At 40.4% G+C, this 18342-nt stretch overlaps 1 long non-coding RNA gene across 27 annotated transcripts in view; it reads right to left on the minus strand.

Moving 5' to 3' along the window:
* LOC110476338 (uncharacterized) overlaps positions 1–18342 on the minus strand; it is a 524174-nt gene that overhangs the window by 210277 nt on the left and 295555 nt on the right. For 24 of the 27 annotated variants that reach the window (XR_014957972.1, XR_014957963.1, XR_014957961.1 and 21 more), the window contains 5 exons: positions 13908–13994; positions 12703–12895; positions 10963–11162; positions 7633–7696; positions 5254–5624 (listed from right to left, as the gene is read on the minus strand). This is a non-coding gene — a long non-coding RNA (uncharacterized LOC110476338). The remainder of the gene's footprint in view (positions 1–5253; positions 5625–7632; positions 7697–10962; positions 11163–12702; positions 12896–13907; positions 13995–18342) is intronic. The other 3 variants (XR_014957973.1, XR_014957966.1, XR_014957956.1) reach the window with 2 other exon arrangements.

Raw genomic sequence — 18342 nt, forward strand, 5'->3', positions numbered from 1 at the left:
AGAGACAGGCTGTGCCTTCTGGCATGCAGGCATGTGTTAATATGTCCCTTTGGCTCTGTATGTTTGGGAAAGTCTTAGTAATGGAAAAACAAGGACGTTGTAGGTGAAGGCTGAAGTCCTTTGGCAGAGCAGCGTGTGCAAGAGCTTGACCAGAGCCTGCTGGATTGCACTGCCTGTGATAGCAGCCTGTCAATTCCCTGAGCATTCACACTCATTCACAAAGATTCAGGGAGTCAATGAGAGCATTACCATATCCTGGAGTAAATAATCTCGTTTTCCCATGCACTGACTGAGATATAAATTCCATATGGTTTGGCTGTACCAGAAGGGTTCTGCCCAGACCACATTAGCATAAGAAAGCTCTGATATTTTCATAATCAGTTAACTCAAGGGGTCATCCAGCTGATGCCAGGAAGGTCTCCCCTTTCTTTTAATAGCTGAGAAAGTATAATGGATTTTTACAATTTAAACAAGTTATGTAAATAGAAAGAAAAAAAAAAAAAACCCAACAAAAAACTAGGTGTCATATAAAACAAGATAATCCAGAGAAGTACACTCCTTGAAATCACCTATTGATTCTGAGTCTGTCATAACCAGCAAGGAGTCTGCTACTCATCAGACAGATACTCTTTCTCATGTAGTTTCAAACACACTGTCAAAATTGTGTATAGCTTCAATCTCCCAGGCCTTCTACTTACACACAAATCACAAAATTCACTTTTTAATTTCTATTGTTTGGAGGCCTATCCCATATTAAAAAAAAAAAAAAAGCAAGAAAATCAAAACAACAAAACTCTGAAACATTGACTTAAAACTACTTAGGTTTACAGAGGTACAGTCTGGTAAAAATGATGTATGTGTTTAATAATATGTTCCCTGGTTAATAAAAAACTAGATTATTTTTGGACTACAGAATTTAAATGGAAGAAAGTTTAGCCATTAGGAACCTGTTTACTATTACCAAGAGAATACCCAGTTGGCAGGTCAATAGCTATCATCAGAAATTAAAAAAACACAGCAGCCACCTGTGCTTAAGGCTTGTGCCTGTTAGGAAAAAAAGAAATGAAAGGGCAAAACTTGAGAAGCAAAGCTAGAGCATGCAGGGTTCTCTTCAGTTTAAAATTTAAAAAGAGAGGACACTGTTCTGAGACTATTGAGTTAAGAGTTTAAAGGATATAGTAACCATCTCTTCCAGACTGCTTAAGATAAAATGGGCAGCAAATACCTTCATCAAGCTTTTTCTCTAGAAAACCAATCTAAAGTGTGCTGAAATGCCTTAGGTTCTTCACAGCATAAAGATTTGCTCTGAAAGGAAGTGTGCACACAGGGATGTTTTCCCTTTCCTCTGTGGATTGTCCCATCACTGAGCCAGTTGGAGAGAGGCCACTTAGAGTTGGAGAGGCCAACAGACACCTGTGTCAAATGCATCCTTCCTCTACCAGATGGAAATGATTGGAGCCTTGAGGAAGCTCTCTCTGGCTGTGGTGGGAGTGGGTCAGAGTGAGTCGCACCTGCAGAGGAGCTGCAGCTCATGCAGCACAGACACATTCCCAGCAAAGTCACTGCCAAAAATGGCACTGCTGCTGGGGAGCACGAGGAGATCTCCTGCCAGCAGTGGACATTGGGCGAGGCAATGAAATCTCCTTCCTACATAAGCTGGGACATGCATCAATCCTGAAGTGAAATGCAGAGAAGAAGGGTTTTTCCCCCTCATTTCTTGTTTCCACATGAGGAGTTCTGTTCTCATTCTCACCACTCAGCTGTGGTTAACGTTTCACTCTCTTAGAGTCTTCACTGTGTACTTATGTATGCATGTACTATACTGGCATTTACATATAATTAAAAACTACCTAGCATCATGTGGTGATTCAGATATTTTCTCATATAAGTATAGAGAACAACTGTATTAGTAAATGAAAACATTTTAAAAACAAGTTCCCTATATAACACAAAATGCTCCTCATTAAAGACACTGAAACATTATAGTCCAAACATCAGTTAAACATTGAAAGATTGGATATTTAGGTGATTGATAAAACTGCAAAAGATGAAAGCTTTAATTTATGGACAATGAAACACTTGAATTCAGTTTAAGTTTGGATAGCCAAAGGTGTTCCATTTTTCAGTACAAAAGTAATTTTCATCTAGTAAAATCTGGACAAAAAAATAGAGGAGAGACAAGCAGCACCTGTAAAACACACTTGTGCTCCTGACCATCTCCTGGTTTCTTAAGGTTTGTTAAGTTTTCTTAAGATCAAACAGCACCCATTTTTATAGGCAGTTCTATACCAGTTACCCCATTTAAAAGTTCCCAGTGGTTTATTGGCTGGTACAGATATTGACGCCTAATCAACTGTTGGTGCAATTCTTCTTCTCATCCACAAGCAAAGTCTTAACTAAATAGGCAACTATTTATTAACTTGGCCTTCAGCTGATAACATTTTCTTCCCCACACTTGTTGGCAGAGACTTCCTTTCTGAACTTTGATAAGACATTTACAGAGTATGAAAGAAAAAAACTTAAAACCACAAACAAACAAATCCCCACACACAACAACAAAACAAAAACCAAAACCAAAAAAAAAAGAACCAAGAAAATGATTGCTCCTATGAACAATGATTATTTCATTATCACAGGACCTTAACCTGGACTTGTCTGATGTTACATAACTTTTTGGTACCCTGCCTTCTGTTTGTCCTTGTCTCTCACAGTAGAGTTCTCATGGCTCAGAGCCAGAACGTTTCTCAAGGAACCTTCAGCACTCCCTGATGCCAAAGGAAAAGCTCCTGCAATGGTCCAACTTAACAAGGAAGGCAAAAGGTGGTGTTGCCTGCAGCTGCTCCTTGCCAAAACACTTGCCAAGGGGCCAGCACAGATTGAGGTCACCTCCGTGCAGCTCGTGCCACGTGCTCCTGTACTGAGCAAACAAGCTCAGGCTGACATGAAATCTGAATATTGGGACCCCATTTACCAGCACAGAAGTGAATGCAGTGAATTCAGCAAACTTCCAGGACAAGCTCACGGGGACTGGACAGCAACACAGGGCTACAGGTCCAATCAGGCAGCACAGCCAACATTGACCCAGCACATGCAACTCTCATTTTTTCTTTGAAAGTAAATTGTCAGCTCTTAGTTCTCTGTTAGCTTGCCGAACAGCATATTTTTTTCTTTTTCCAACCTCTCTGTCTCCCAGAATCAAGCCTCCAAGTACATAAATAAACACTTCAGCAGCCATAAAAATGATGATTAAAACACAGAGGGAAGCTCACTACAAATATTTTAAAGAAAAAGCTTCAGCTCTCTGGGAGTCTCTTTTTAATGTGTGTTTCTGTGAAATTCTGAAACTACTTGTATATGGATTTGCAAAAAGCAAATCTCAACAAACTCAATTTTTAGTGTCATGTGAGGCTTAGGTTGTGAAGAGAAACACCACTAAATTTTCACTTCCTTTTCTTGTACAGCCTAAGTTCTGTGACTCAGACAATTGATCCGCAAGAACAAGCCAGGGTAGGTAGAAAACCATCCAGGACAAACTCCCTTTCACTTCAGTTTTTAAATCAAGATTGAATGCCTTCCTAAGCTATGTGTTCAAGCTCTACCACAAGATCCATGCAGCAATCACTAAGCAAAACCCTCTGGCTTATGAGACTCAGCCAGGATGATTATACTGGTTCCTTCTGGCCATAAAAATCAGGTGAAATAGAAACTATGGTTGAAATTCATCCACATGCAAAGCCCTGTGATAAAACTTTGAATAGAATTTCAACTGAAGTGTTTAGATTGTCTCAGGCAAACTTGCATCCAGAGAGATTTTTAGGGAACACCCCCCAAACTACATATGGAGAAGAACAACTGTGTCAAGCCTTATTAAGGTTTTGTTTTGCAGAGTGTGAGAGGAAATAAAAAGCATTGCTTTCTGCCCCAGGGTTACTGCTGGAAGAGAAAGACCAGCTGGGACCTCTTGTGGAATGCAAAGGAAGCTTAACATTTATCTGTTTCTGCTCTCACTGGAATTGTTGGAGGAGCTCCTAATGTGTACATCTCCAAGAAAAAATAAACCTCTAAGGATGCTGCTTTGACCTAGTAGCAAGTTTCAGAAGAGCTGGTGGCTTTGCTATGTTTCCTGAGGCTCACAGAACAGCCAGTCCCTAATGCCTGATGCTGAGGAGCCAGGGGAGGAGGAGTGGCAGTGCTACACACGAGAAACTCTGGTCTGTGACCTCTGTCACTTCTCCATTTCAATAACTCCCATTGTAGAATAAAATTCACTAAGGGAAACACTGACTCCACAACTCACTAACATAAATCATATGTTGAAGGGCAAAGCAGAGAAAATTGCCTTGAGATTTGGAGCAGTTTGGGAAACACATGACTCCAGCACACCACATTTGGCCAAGGCCTCTTGCTTCCTCCTGAAATGGGCAGGTGCCCACTGGTCCTGCATGGGAACACAACCTGGGCCAGGGGGCAGAGACTGGCCACAAATACATTCACACAAACTGTACATGGGTATTAGTAAATACACAGATTCCACCATAAAGGGATTATATGACTCTCTGGATCACACATTGTTACCAAACAAAGGAAATTATGCAAATAAACAGCCCCAGAGGCAGAGTAACCATGATCCACTCCTACTTGTGAATACTGGGCAAACACCTAATAACCAAAATTAATTACCTGCCTCTGTTCGTTTTGTCAAATGATCAAAGCAATACATTCAGTGGTTGCACAGGAATGTGACTATTTGTACAAAATTACATTTATTTCTACTGAAGAGGTGCAGGGCCAGACCCTCCAGTATTTGTCATTAGTCACATGCAAGTCACCTTACTGAGGGAACTGCTCCTCATTTCTTAGCACCAGCACTGCAGGACACAGATGAACTTCTGCAATATTAAGGTGATGAGGTTCTGTAGAAGAGCAAGGTTAGAATCAATTCTTCTCAGAGTTCACCTTGTCCTCATCAGCCCACATGGCACACATGAAATATTTACAAAATCAATTTCAGAATGACCAGACAAGGTGCTGGAAGCACCACAGTCAGTTCAGCAGCTGGCTCCTCCAGGAACACTTTGGGAATGGGGATGGAAGAGTGAAACTCCCTTTCCCACAGGACCCCTGCAGTGCATTCAGCAACCCTCGATTCAGGAGATGCTGCCATGCTCACAGCCTCACAACTCCATCAATGAACACCCCTGGCCCCTTCCAGCAATAGCTGTGCAAAGCACCATTCTATAGCCTTAAACTTACTTTCCTCATTTCTTCAGCATTGTACCATATTTTGGATTAGCACTGAATCAAGCTGAGGTCCTTCAAAACCATTTTTTCTGGCACAATGCAACCAGAGTTGTGGATGTTGCTCTTGAGTTTGGCTGTCTGTAATGAGAACTGTATTACCAATCCATAGGGAATGGAAAACACAAAGCAAGGATGCTCACAGGGCCTGGTTCTCCTAAGGTAATTTTCTCCTTTCTACAGTAGGCTTTGAAGGCAGGCTGGTAAAATTCCATTTTGGCAATCCAGTCCATATTTGCTCTCAGTATTGCAGAAAATGTTTCACAGATCTGAGCAAATCCAGCCCATAGTTTCAGTCTCCTTATGAGAGCTTTGGATATGCCCTCCTGGCAAAGAAAAAGGAAAACTGCAATGAATGTATGGGATTCAGTTGGCTTTGGTAAAAGCATGTACAGAAGGAACTCGGTGTCAGTGCAGACCCTGTAAAACACATACATAAATATCTATGTTGTTTCCCTTCCTTTCAGGAATTGTTTGTTGTCCTATTTGATCACAGTACTTCTCCAGCTTCCAATATTTTTGGATAATGTTCTTGCCTTCATTTGTAATCACTCTATTTGGTGTGGAAGATGGATTTTTGCAAATTTTGTGCTATTATATACCTTAGCATGGAAAGGATTAGATGGGTTTTTCTTTTTCCGTTTAGTCATTATTTAACTGCTTGTGAGCTTCAGGGATTTATATCCCAGTAGGTCTAATTCCAGGATTATAGGTATCTAAATATCCAGTAAATCATTTAGTAGCCTATAGGTTTAAGGCAACTCCAAATAACCCCTCCAGTTAGCTCTCCAGCTAAAATCTGAAGTTAGCCAGAAGCACTAGACTTGAGTAAGAGTTATTAAGTAATGCAGAATCACTAATTTAGAGTCTGATTCTACTTGCTTCAATGGTATTAATAAAATTTATACCCACTCCAGTGGAACATGGCAAGGTCTTCAAATCTTCTTGCTTTAGATGCTTGCCTTCATCCTAGCCAAACAATAATCCAAGTCTCCTCCTCCTCTGATTTTAAGGACCAGCTCTCATTCCCATAGCCATTGCATTTCTATTTAGATAAACACTGTCAGGTTGAGTTGACCCAAAATTTAAATTTATTGAACATGAAATAAAATGAGCAATAGAAAGCTCTCTGTATTTGTTTTTCTAAATTCCAGTGAAAGCAGCTTCTTGGTTTGGACTTCAATTTTCCTTGGCATCATCTACAGCCTGAACATTGAAGCACTGTGTTCACACATGAAAACAAATAGGGGACAAAAGTGAAAGAGAGTTGTAGGTTTTCCTTGTTTGGGCTTAGTGCAAAGTAAACACGTGGTATTACACATCAGAAGCAAATCTGGTTTCTTGCCATCTATCCTTCAGAATAATCGAAAGCAATACTAACAGCAAAGATAAGGAGATCACTGGGTTTAACTGCCTCATAATTTGCCCGTGCTCCTTTAAACATGGCACAGGGAGCAATCCAGGCTTTGCCCTGGCACAGGGGTGGGAGCAGCCATGGACTGGCGCCAGCTCCCACTGGGCACGGCTGGGGTTCGTCCCGCTGGCTTCAGGTTCACTGCTCCACTGGCACCAGCAGCCCTGCAGAGGCACAGGTGTCGTGAGGTCGGGTTTCTGGTTTGGTTTGAGATGTGTGAGGCTGTTAAATCCATCATTTCCTAGCACTGAGTGATTCCCCCCAGCCCGTGCAAAAAGGTGGTTTTGTACCTGACCCTTGTGTTGAAGCACAGAGTGCCCTGGCGCGGGTGACTGCTGAGGGACACAAACCTCAGCACTTCCTGCACACGGGGAACCAAGCTGGCTGTTCCAACAGAGCCTGCAGGAACCAGGACTGGGGTGTGGTGAGGTGATAAAACCGAGCATCCCTCCCACCCTTAAGGGTAAGTGCTTGTTTAAACTCTCTTTATATTGGGCGTGTCAGAGGTGTGGGCCTAGAGGATCTGCCATAGCCACAATTAACGTGCGCTCTTCTACTGCAGAACAGATATAAAAAGGTCTTTTCTTTCCAGACATAGACTTTTTGCCTGCACAAGTGTCAACACAGAGTTCATTTCAGGCAAGCTCAGTGGTGAAGAGAAAGGTAAGGTTAGGTGAGGAGCCCTTCGCATCAAACCAAACCTGAAGGAAGGCCAGGATTTGGGGCTGGATTAGGACCAGGCACATCCCAGCACACAGGGCAGTGAGTAATGTGCATCACCTCAAGAAGGCTTTGAGTCTCAGAAACCACCTTGCATTTACAGCTTCTTCCCTTGTATGGTATTATATAGTTATTAGATTATATATAACATATATGAATATGTAACAGTGGATTATATTCATTTTCTATGCACTACCTACCATCCTTTGTGCTGGCTCAGGCAGCTAGGCCAGTGGATGAGCTGTCCACACCTCCACACACATCCTGCAAGGAATGAGCAACCAAACAGGTAAGCTTGTTTACTCCTGCATGCCTCAATTCACAGTCCAGATAGCCAAAAAGAAAAAGAGGACAACAGAACACTCACTGCACTCATTTTATCTCCTGGGAAAGAGAAATAAAGTCACTATGTAGCCTTTCTTTACTGACCACTCAATCTTCTCTGCAAACAGTTCCCTACCTATGGCCACAGTGTGTTCAGCTAAACCCTTTTAAAGGGCTTTGAGAAAGCTGATTTTTACATGAATGGACAGTGAAAATGCAGAAATAATATATTCCATTGGTGCCATGTCATCATGGTCCATCATTCATAATATTTTATGTGTATCTAGACCCCGTCAACAGATGTGCTTCAAAGAGCATGCAGGATCAGCAGTCTGTACCTTCAGAGATGGACAACATCTAAATCCACCACCATTTCAGCAGCATCTCTGCCTGAATATGATAGATAAGGGTTTCAGGAAGGCATGTCAAAGATAAAAGGAAGGCTACCCCTTGCTCTTGTTTAATTTCCCTTCCAATTTCCTAAAAGGCCTGTTGCGGGAATGACTGTCACCAGAAAGATACAGGGCCCAATTTACAGCCATTGCACAGAACTGCAATAAGCAGTTGCAGTCTATAATTTTCAAGTAACACCACATTTATGAAAACTGCAACAATCCCTTTTGCTGTGATTTGTGGACTCTGATGGCAGAAGAGCCAACCTCACTCTCAGGCAGCAGAGAGCATGAAGAGAGAAAGATGAAGAAAACCAAACTGGCTGCTGCCTCAGCATGTAGACTGCAAAACAAATAAAAAACAGTCTTAAAAAGTGTTAATAAAATATCCGCTAGGAGTAGAAGGGGAGATTAGAGCTGACAAGTTTGCCATAGGGCCTTCTTCAGGCTCTTCCAGTCAGAACTGAGACAAGATGACAAGTTAAGAAATTGAACTATGTTGACAAGGTCTACATTTTCATAAATTTCCTCCTCCTTCTTTTATGGTAAAAAAAAAAAAATAAATCTGCAAAATAAAAAGAATAGAATTCAAACAAAGGCCTGTAATACTGTGCTGTTCTCCTAAGCATCCTGTAGCAGGCTTTGGAATAAATGCAAGAGTAACTGCAAGACCCATCACAGACAATGCATTGTATTTACTGAGGAATCACCTCTAATTTTTTCACCAAGAATTCTATTTGAGTGGAAAGACTTCAGCATGAGTTGGATGAAGTCCCAGATCATCCTGCAGTTTATAAGGAAAGCAGTGTACAAGAGCCAACTAGAAAATACACTGGTTACATCTTATTATCATTCAGTTTTTTTCAATCATATAAAAGTCAGCAGAAAAGCTTTCATTATATCTAATCCCTTTCTGAAAAATAGTTAAAATTTTTCTGAATTGGGACTAAAATTCTGGCACAAGGGACAGATTCATGAAGAGTCAAACCCAGAGTTCCACATTATCAATTCATTCCCTCTGTGCTTCAGGCAACTTCAATGTTTTAAATCTGAAGCATTTCCTCTTTTACCCCCAAAATGCCACTCTACTGTTAAATAAATTATAACTACGCCTCTAATTTTGCCATTTGGGAGTTTCTTTCACAATTCAAGATTTGGGAACCGGGAGTTTTTCTATAAGTCGCTCAGGCTAAGCCAAGGTAACGCAAGAGATTTTCAAAGTACGTAATTTTATTTTTATCATTATCATCATTATCATTATTATTATTGTTATTATTATTATTATTGTCCTGATCTTTTCTTTGGTGTTTTGGCTGTTGCCTCAGTGAGGTGAGGAGTGCTGCACAGCACGTAGTCTCTGCTTCCCCATTTCAGGAGAGCGCAGCCATGCACAGATCACAGGCCCAACAAAGAGTTTATCACAAGTGCATCTAGTATTGTTTCTAATCAGTGAACTGCACCACAGCAGCAAAAGGGAACTGAAGGCTGACAAGTTACAGAAGTGCTCCTCATGCAGTAACAAGGATGTTTCAAGAGAACAGGTTCTTATTAGCTTCAGTCAGACTTTCAGTCACAAGGCTAGTTTGATGTTCACCTTCTTTGAGGCGACAGTAGAAGGTTTAAATCTTAATCCCTTCTGAGCACAGAGCACTTGAAAGGCAGTGGAATAAATTTATCTTCACCATATTACACACGAGTGGAAAGCAAGAAAGACCCTCAGTAGAGTTTAGACCCTTGTAATGAGCTCTGCAATCATAACCCTAAGCAGAAGAACTTAAGTCACTGGTCCCACTGAAGAAACAATGCCTGAAAGGGATGAAGTTCTGGTGAAGGCATTCTCACACATCTTTTTGTTAGGGTTGTGTCAGAAAAGACTCCCAGTGGTGGAGCTGGCCTTTAAGAACTGAGAATCCTCTGAGCTTCTGAGATATAAACAGCTGGACCTATTGCCAGCAAGACTCCTGCCTCCAGTTTCAAAGCCTAAAAGGCCCTGTCCACAGTTCATTCACTACTTCAGATCAGCTTCTGCTTAGTGAAGTTCTAGAGAAGTGGTAAATGATCATCTAAAGGCTACCAATTACATCTGGGGGACACTGTTTGTGCACTGGAACATCCAGGATCGAAGGAGGCAAATCAGAAATCCTTGGCAGCACAGCACTGGGGAGGGACCAGGCAGACCAGGGCAGGCACAGCTTTCTTGCTCCCTGGCTTCAGTCATTTTCCTACCCAAACCACCAAGGCTTATTCAAACTCTTAGGTGGGAACTAATGAAACAAGTTATGAAAGGGCAGAAAGTTTGATTCACGGAGCCGCCACACTGGCAACACGTTTGCACAACCTCTCCACCCAAAGTCAAGAGGTTTAACCTGTAGGGATAATTGCACCCCTTTGGCAAGGGTGGTACAGAACACTTGAGAAGGTAATCAAAGCAGGAAAAAAGGGAAAGCAACATCATTTTGGATAATTGGAGCAAAGAGGTAATACATATCTCAGTGTCACAGGGAAGATTGCCCAATGCAATATGCATTTATTCTTATCTCAGAATTGTATTTATCGAAGTAAACCATGCTTCAGTTAAAGGGAAGAACATAAATCTTCTCTTACTGTAATTTTGCAACTCAAAGCAGCTGCTAATTATATTATAGATCTTCTAGAAGTATGTATAGTAATTACCAGTTTCAGCCACATTATTAGACTTGCAGAAAGAGTTTGTTCTTCGTAAGCAAGTCAGGAGCAGAGGGTCAAACCAAAATGGGGGTGAATCAGCACAGGTCCAAGAAATCAAATGACAAGTCCTAACTGTCCTGGACTTACCTGACTAGCATTTCATGGAGATGCCACCTTTAAGAAATATATAGGCTTCCTTGATGAACTCTTTCCTTTTGGTCTCCTCACCCAAGTTATGAGTTACCTTGGGTTTTCTGCATGGCCTCCTCATAGAGATGATGAGGGTCTGCCTTGGTCCCAATCTCAATGTACTGAAATCAGCAACAGCTCACTTCAGATCTTAAAACCTCCAGAAAGAAAAAATTATGTTATTGTCCTTAGAGTAGGAGAAAGTTTAAGGCCTTATGAAGTCCTTGAAAAGCCCTGGATACTGCACCACTTTTTTATCAAATAAACGCACAAAAAGGAAATTTAGTGAAATAACCAATGTATGGTTCTTCTACCCACTGTCTTCACACACTACAGCCAAAGCTAAAAAACACTACCAGCAATAAATACTAAGTATTATTTATATTTGCATACATACATGGGAATAACCACTTGTATTACTAATTTGGTCTATTTGTCTAGGTTTCATATTTACTGAGCACTGGCTGGAGTTCCTAAACCAACAGGAATTATGTGGGCAAAAGACTGAAAGGTTGCTATGCAAGGTAGAGTTTTCAAAACCATTATGTGAATTATAAGCTGAACTTCCAACATGAAAAGGTATTTTTTATTAAATACTCCTAATTCCAATGTACTTCCATAGAAAACATAGAAGTATTAATATATGTCTATCCAGAACTAAAATGAAACTATTATTCAAATCCCTACTTTATCAAGACAATTATTGAAATGTAATAGTGACTAAAATAATGTACAAATGGTTATTTTTTTCTGTTAGACCAGTAGGGGCACTTAAATATTACAATCTCAAATGCAAATTATTCTGTGAAGACACACAAATAAAAGTATTTGCTTTGTGAATTATCATTTGCAAAACCTTTTACTGAAAAGGTTTAACATGAGTGCAAAGCGATATTATTAATGAAAATATCCATACAGTCATTTAAATAATGGCATCTTCATGTTACTGTGTAGCAAAGTGCTGAGTTTCTTCCATTATCAATGAGAATAAGAGTTGGACCAAAAGTAGAAAACACTCTCTCATGGCCAAATGGATAGGCAATGTTTATTGTGCAACATCTTCCTTGGGAAAAGAATCTAAATAAGAGTTTCAAGATTAATATCCGATTTCCAGGCTTTTACAGGACTTGGCAATCATTCAAATCTAACAGTGAACAAGGCAAAGATTAAAAAGCCAAAGGCCGCAGACCTGTTCAAACTGGTGTAGTGGGTTCAAAGTTTCCTCCAAGATCCTGAGCTATAGTTTCCACATATCACTGAGGTAAAAAACCTAGGCAGCCCCACAGATAAGGTCCTATTTACTCTAGATGAACTGAAGAATTATAATGAGTCACACTTTGGACCTTGTTCTTTAGCTGTAATTAATACCTGATTATTTTGGTTACTCACTGAAGAGTGACTTCAGTATAACCCTTCAGAAGTGTTGAAGCAAAATGAGATGGGGACAAAAAAAATAAAAAAGGTTAAAAAAAAGAGCTGTTGCTCCTAATGGGGAGAAGAATGGTGGGAAAATACTCATGTATACTTGCCAAAGTGAAAGTGCATTTATGTGCCTGCAGCCATTGTTATTCCCGTTCTTGCTGAAAGCTTGTTGGGAATCCCACTGACTTTGGAGAATGCAGTGGAGAATTCTCACAAACAGGAGTGTGAAATAAAGCAGAGAGAAGAAAGTAGTGGTAATGCAGAGTCCTTTCTTACCTGTGCTTGGCATCTGCGATCCCCTGACATCATCTTGACACAGGACTGGATTTAGTTCTGTTACTGGATGTGATCCTGACCCTTATGTTCTGACTTTCACCAATGAGAATGCCAATAGGATTCCTTCTTTCTTTCCAGCCATGTTTCAGGAAAGTACTTATTGTGAGGAAGGCAAACCAGTTAATTGTTCCCCCTTAAATAAAGCACAGTACAAGTACATTTTATCATTTTAAAATTTTGAATACCAAGCCTAAAGAAGTCAAAATCAAATCAGTATCTATTATGCCCCAGTAGCAGACTGCTACCTATATGACTGCTCATGAAAAATACGAGGTACTGAATACAGCAGAGCAGAGTCTAAACACACAAGGAGAAACAGCAGATGATGAGACAGAATACAGGCTAAACCAAATATAGTTTTTAATAAAAAATCAGCTTCATTCTCCAGTGACAACATATAGACAAATATTTTTTCTTTAGAGAAGCCAAAAAGCTTTTTCTCAGTCGGCAAAATATTTGTGTATCACTTTATGTTCTCAGTTCATTAAGTGCTCTGTAAATTTACCAAGACCTAGACTGTGACACCTTTCAAACTACTTTTCTGTAGCCTACAATCCCTTTCCTATTAAAGAGAACTAAACCAACCTTGCTGATAGTAATGGAAACCCAAAAACTTTCAATAAGTATGAAATCATCTTATATTTGAAGGTGAATATTTGTCCTTTGTACTGAGATTCGCAGGGTCTCATCTCTTGTCAGCTGACAAACTGGGCAGGATCAAGTCCTGAAAAATGTGTGTGGAGCCTTAATACATTGACATCAAGGTCACCAAGAAACCAGTTCAAAACAGGAAGCACTTCTGACCCCATGGATTATAAAGATTTCATAGAGCTATGACAAGTGCTTACAGTAAATTCCAATATAAGGAACCTCCACCAATAGCTAGAGCTGTGAGCTCTTTAAAAAGAGGGTGGTGTCACTTGATTCTTGCAATTGAGGACACGTCTTAAATTGATGTGAGTGAACTGGAGGGTAGAAAAACGGATACCCATTCTCTTCATCAGGTCTCATATTTTTTTTTATATAAACTTAATAAAAAGTCAGTTTTTATACTGTTGGGTCCCACTGCAGCATCTCATAAGAAACAGCTGTTCTCAGTTCACCGGGCTGGCACTTTGCTGGGCATTCCCAAGGGTTTCACTGACCTGTCCTCCCTGGAGTGGCTCAGCAGGGCAGGTAAACAGCCACTGCCTTTCCCTCAGAGCAGCTCTTGCTGGCAGCAATTCCCAGTTCTGGAAAACAAATTGCAGACCATTATCAGCTCTTCTGGTAATTGCTGCAGGATGGAAATGCAGAGTGCAATAAATCACAACATCATTATCCTAAGGCCCAAATGGTCTGGCATATTTTTGCTGAAGATGGTTAATACAAAAATGGTATAGACTGCAATGGCAGATAAAAATATTCTATATTGACTAGCATGCATGGGGGCTTTATGCATTTGTTCAGGTTATTCACAACACAATTTAAATAATATTGTCTTTAGTTATGACATTCTCTTTTTAACTTTGTGGGAAAAGAAAATCCCTCAGTCTTTACATGTGAATGCCTTGAACTCTGCACAAGGTATTACATCTATTACTAAGGTACCACAGATAATGGCTGTGGGCTAAAGGTTGGTATATTTTCATTGTTTGTATCCTGTCTTTAAGGCAAATGTCCACTGTTCAACTATATCTCAATATTTACATAGACACCACATAATTTCCAGCAAAGCTTTTCATGCCTGGGCTAAAAGAAGTGAACTGACCTAATGTTCTCCAAAGTCCAATATAATACATAAACTTCAAAACTCGGACGTTAAAAGAAAGAAGCTGCAAAATCAGGCACTTTCAAACAATCATTAGGTCATGTAAATGGGAGAAAAGTGATGGGATTTCCTTTGGGATATTCCAAGAACAAGTACAATCCTTGAGCCAACAGGATCAGGGCATTTCAGGGAGGTGCAAGATAGGGAGGTTATGTTCAGAAATACACATTTAAAGTTCAGCCAAGGAGAAACATTAACGGCATTCATGGATTTGCCAATTGCCCAGAGGAAACTGCAAGGATGGAGGGGAGGGAAATTAAATAAATAAAACTGGAGAGAAAAAAAATTATATATAATAGAATTTTGCTTCTCTCTCCAGTTTTAGACCAGCTCATCAAAGCCAAAAGGTAATTCCACTCATTGCAGTATCTTCCATCTCAATCAGATTTTATCCATGAATAAGCAATTGGATTTCTACCAGACAACTGGAAACATCCCAAAAAGCACAACCCTCTGACGTGCTAGCAACATTGGAATTAGATAAAACATTCACGAGACAGACCCACAGATTTAGTGGATGTGACTTTCATAAATGCTGGTGTTCAGAAAGAGCAGCTTTATAGAAAACATTTGCCCGTAGTATGTAGTCTCTGCTGAAATTAGTTTAAATTATCTCAATATCAAATACATTTTTTTAAAACTTCTTTGACGATGGTATTATTTTCATCCAGTTACAAAAAAATAAAAGGCTCTGCAGGGCTTGCACTATACAGGTTAGGATTACTATAATCAAATTTTCATTGAAATACTATTAATGATCGGTCCTGGGAATATAAAGTAAGATTTTTGGGTTGATAACGTTTGTGATGGAAAGCACATCTTTTTAATTGGTTTCTTGGAGAAAATACTGTAAAGCTTGTTCAATTTGCTTTAATCCAGACTACTCTGTGCACATGTACATGGTAGCATATATTTTTTTATATTCATGACTACATTAGGTACATTACATAGCAAGAAGGCAAAGCACAGAGCAAAACAAGGCAATCCCTTTTCAAGCACAAGCATGAAAGTGCTGCTTGGTGCTGCCATGACCACTAGTATCCCTGAGACAGAGGCACCATCAGTGCCCGACACACCTGGGCCAGGGTGTGTGAGCTGGGCTGGTCCCTGCACTTCAGCCAGGAGGGATTTTCCTGACCCTTGTACAGCATGCACCTCAGGCAGAGGAAGAAGTGTCAGGCTTTTTCTTTCCTGGCAATATTCAGCACTTTGTGCATTGGAAACAAGTGGTACCAGCAATCTGCTGAGCAGCTCTGTGCACAGGTAGATGCTCTGGCATGGAAACAACAATGCTCTCTTATCTCAGAGGCAGGGCAAAGCCATGGAGTGATCCTTATTTAATTGAGAGCTGACAGCTGTTTACCTCACCAAGGATTTAGCTGCAGTGTAACTGCTCTTGTGACAAGCCATGTACCTTCAAACGTTGGACAGCTTACTTCCAAGTCTTTCACATTGTGACAGCCTCCCTAATCATTCAGAAAATAAATTGTGGAAGCTCCCAAACAGCATTTTCAAACATGACAGTTTTACTGCTTCCATCTTTACACTAGCTACTCCACAGTGACTGCTGTTTTTGGAGTTATTGGGGTTTTTGATTATATAAGAATAAACAAACCAGGTTGCTGCTAGTACTCCAAACACAAGCACTGCCTCTTACACAGACTGAAAAACTACTTAACATTGTGGAACAGTCAGTAGTGGTGGCTCTTACACTACCATCTGTCTATGTAAATGCAACTTCTGCAGCTGGTGAGACCTAAGATAATATATTCAAATGTAGAGTACTTGCTACCACTCTCCTGTTATTTCAGCATTATCATAATGCTCAAATTAAATGAAACTCAAAGCAGAACAATATGTCACGTCCACTCTGAATTTCAGGTATCAGAGAACTGTAGAGAGAACTTCTTGCTCTACAAAACATTTTGCTGATTGCAATTACATCAACAAAAAATAAATTCCTATTTACAGGAGTGGATACTGGCAGGGGAAATGCTAAACCAGCTTTGTTAATTCCAACACTGTCAGATATTCCAGTTTGCCAAATATCTGCATTGATTTCTGCATCTCCCTCCAGCACTGCACTCACTTATGGTGGCCAGTCTCACCAATACATTTGTTGATGAAAAAGAATTTATTGTGGCAAAATTCAACTAAAATCAGCAGCACTTTTAGGAACTGGGGCATAGAAGATATAGCATCCACTCAATCTACTCATCTTCTCCAGCCATACCCTCAATACCATTTTAGCCCAAAATCCAGCAGCACATCACAACTTAACCCTCCTGCTCATTTATTGTGGGAAGGAATCCAGGTGCATGGGCTGGATGGAACTTAGACAGATGCCTGAGGCACTGGGATCTCCTGCCACATCCCCACTTTTGCAGTCCTTGCAGGACCAACCATCACCTCCAATAAGAGGGTGATGAGTGCTGTGTGAGACATACAACACCCCAGCACTTATCAGGGACTTACAGGGGTTGGGGAGCTGAAAGGAGATGCAGAAACTGGATGAAATCTGTAGCTGCCATCCAGATCCACCTTCCTCCCTGCACAGGGATATTGCCAAAGGTAACTCAAACTTGGCTCTGCCTGGCCAGGTCCTGAAAGCCTTGTTGGACAGATGGAGGCTCCAGCTCCCTCTGGGTGACCTGCTCCCAGCTGTACTGTCCTCTGAAACGCAGTGTGGTACAGAAAGAGCTGGAGAGTTTAGTAAAACTCACAGAATCAGGCTTCTTAGACCTAGCCTAACTACATTAACTTAGAACAGCAATCAGCTAATAAAAGATTTGTGCCTTCTTGAGGCATAAGGGTCATGGTATCTCATGGACCACAGTGAAGTATGCAGCACTTTATCTCTGATGGAGGGAATCATTTATCTGCAATGGCACCTCGAGAATGGTGGGTGTTGTCAGAATGTCAAGGTTCAGCATCAGGGCACGTAACAAACATTAACCACTTCATCCCTCTTCACTGGGCAGTATTTTAATTTCATTTTTTATTGAGCATGATTATTAGTTTATGACAGGTGTAAATTAGAGAGGAAGCAAACCTAGATCACCTCCTACAGGCCAAGGAGAGAGGAGACTTTTCCTTCACTGAATATTGTTCCTTAGCCTCTGCACTCCACTTCTAGTTTCAGCACCTTTAAAGAGCACTGAGTCCATCAAACTGTTCTAGACATGCTCAACTGCAATTATTTATCTTAGCATTAGATCATTATCGGCTCATCTTCTAATACTCAGAATTTTGGGGTTAATAGCAGACTCCCTCATACATGTGTAACAGCCAGGACAACTGGACACTCCAGGAAGCCAAATAAAAGGACACTTTTTTTGCCCATTTTATGCAATCAGAAACTACCTTTACACATGAGTCAAGATATTTCTTTTTTTCATTTCTTGGAAACCTTTTCTGTAAAAAGGAGTTTATGCAGGCTATTGTAAAATACTGTGGGGGAAAGTGCATATTAAAAGTATAATATATTCGCTTTACTGATCATGATCTGAGAGTTAAAGTGTGTTTGAAACATTGTGTTTTGCAATCCAAGCTATGTGATGAGTGATAAGCTATATAGTCATAATTAACAGTAGTGATAAATAAAATGTATTACATTCTGCACAGCCCTATTTGCATTGCAAAAATCCCTATTTAGATTACAATGAACTCTAAATTACAGAGTAAACAAGTTTTGGCTACATCTTGAGGCCCAGCAGGGAGGAAGGTATCGTTTGGCACCCCAGTAGAGGAATGCTGTTTACATCCAACTG

The sequence above is a fragment of the Lonchura striata genome, chromosome 11 (assembly GCF_050655825.1).
Source record: "Lonchura striata isolate lonStrDom1 chromosome 11, ASM5065582v1, whole genome shotgun sequence".
Taxonomy (NCBI): domain Eukaryota; kingdom Metazoa; phylum Chordata; class Aves; order Passeriformes; family Estrildidae; genus Lonchura; species Lonchura striata.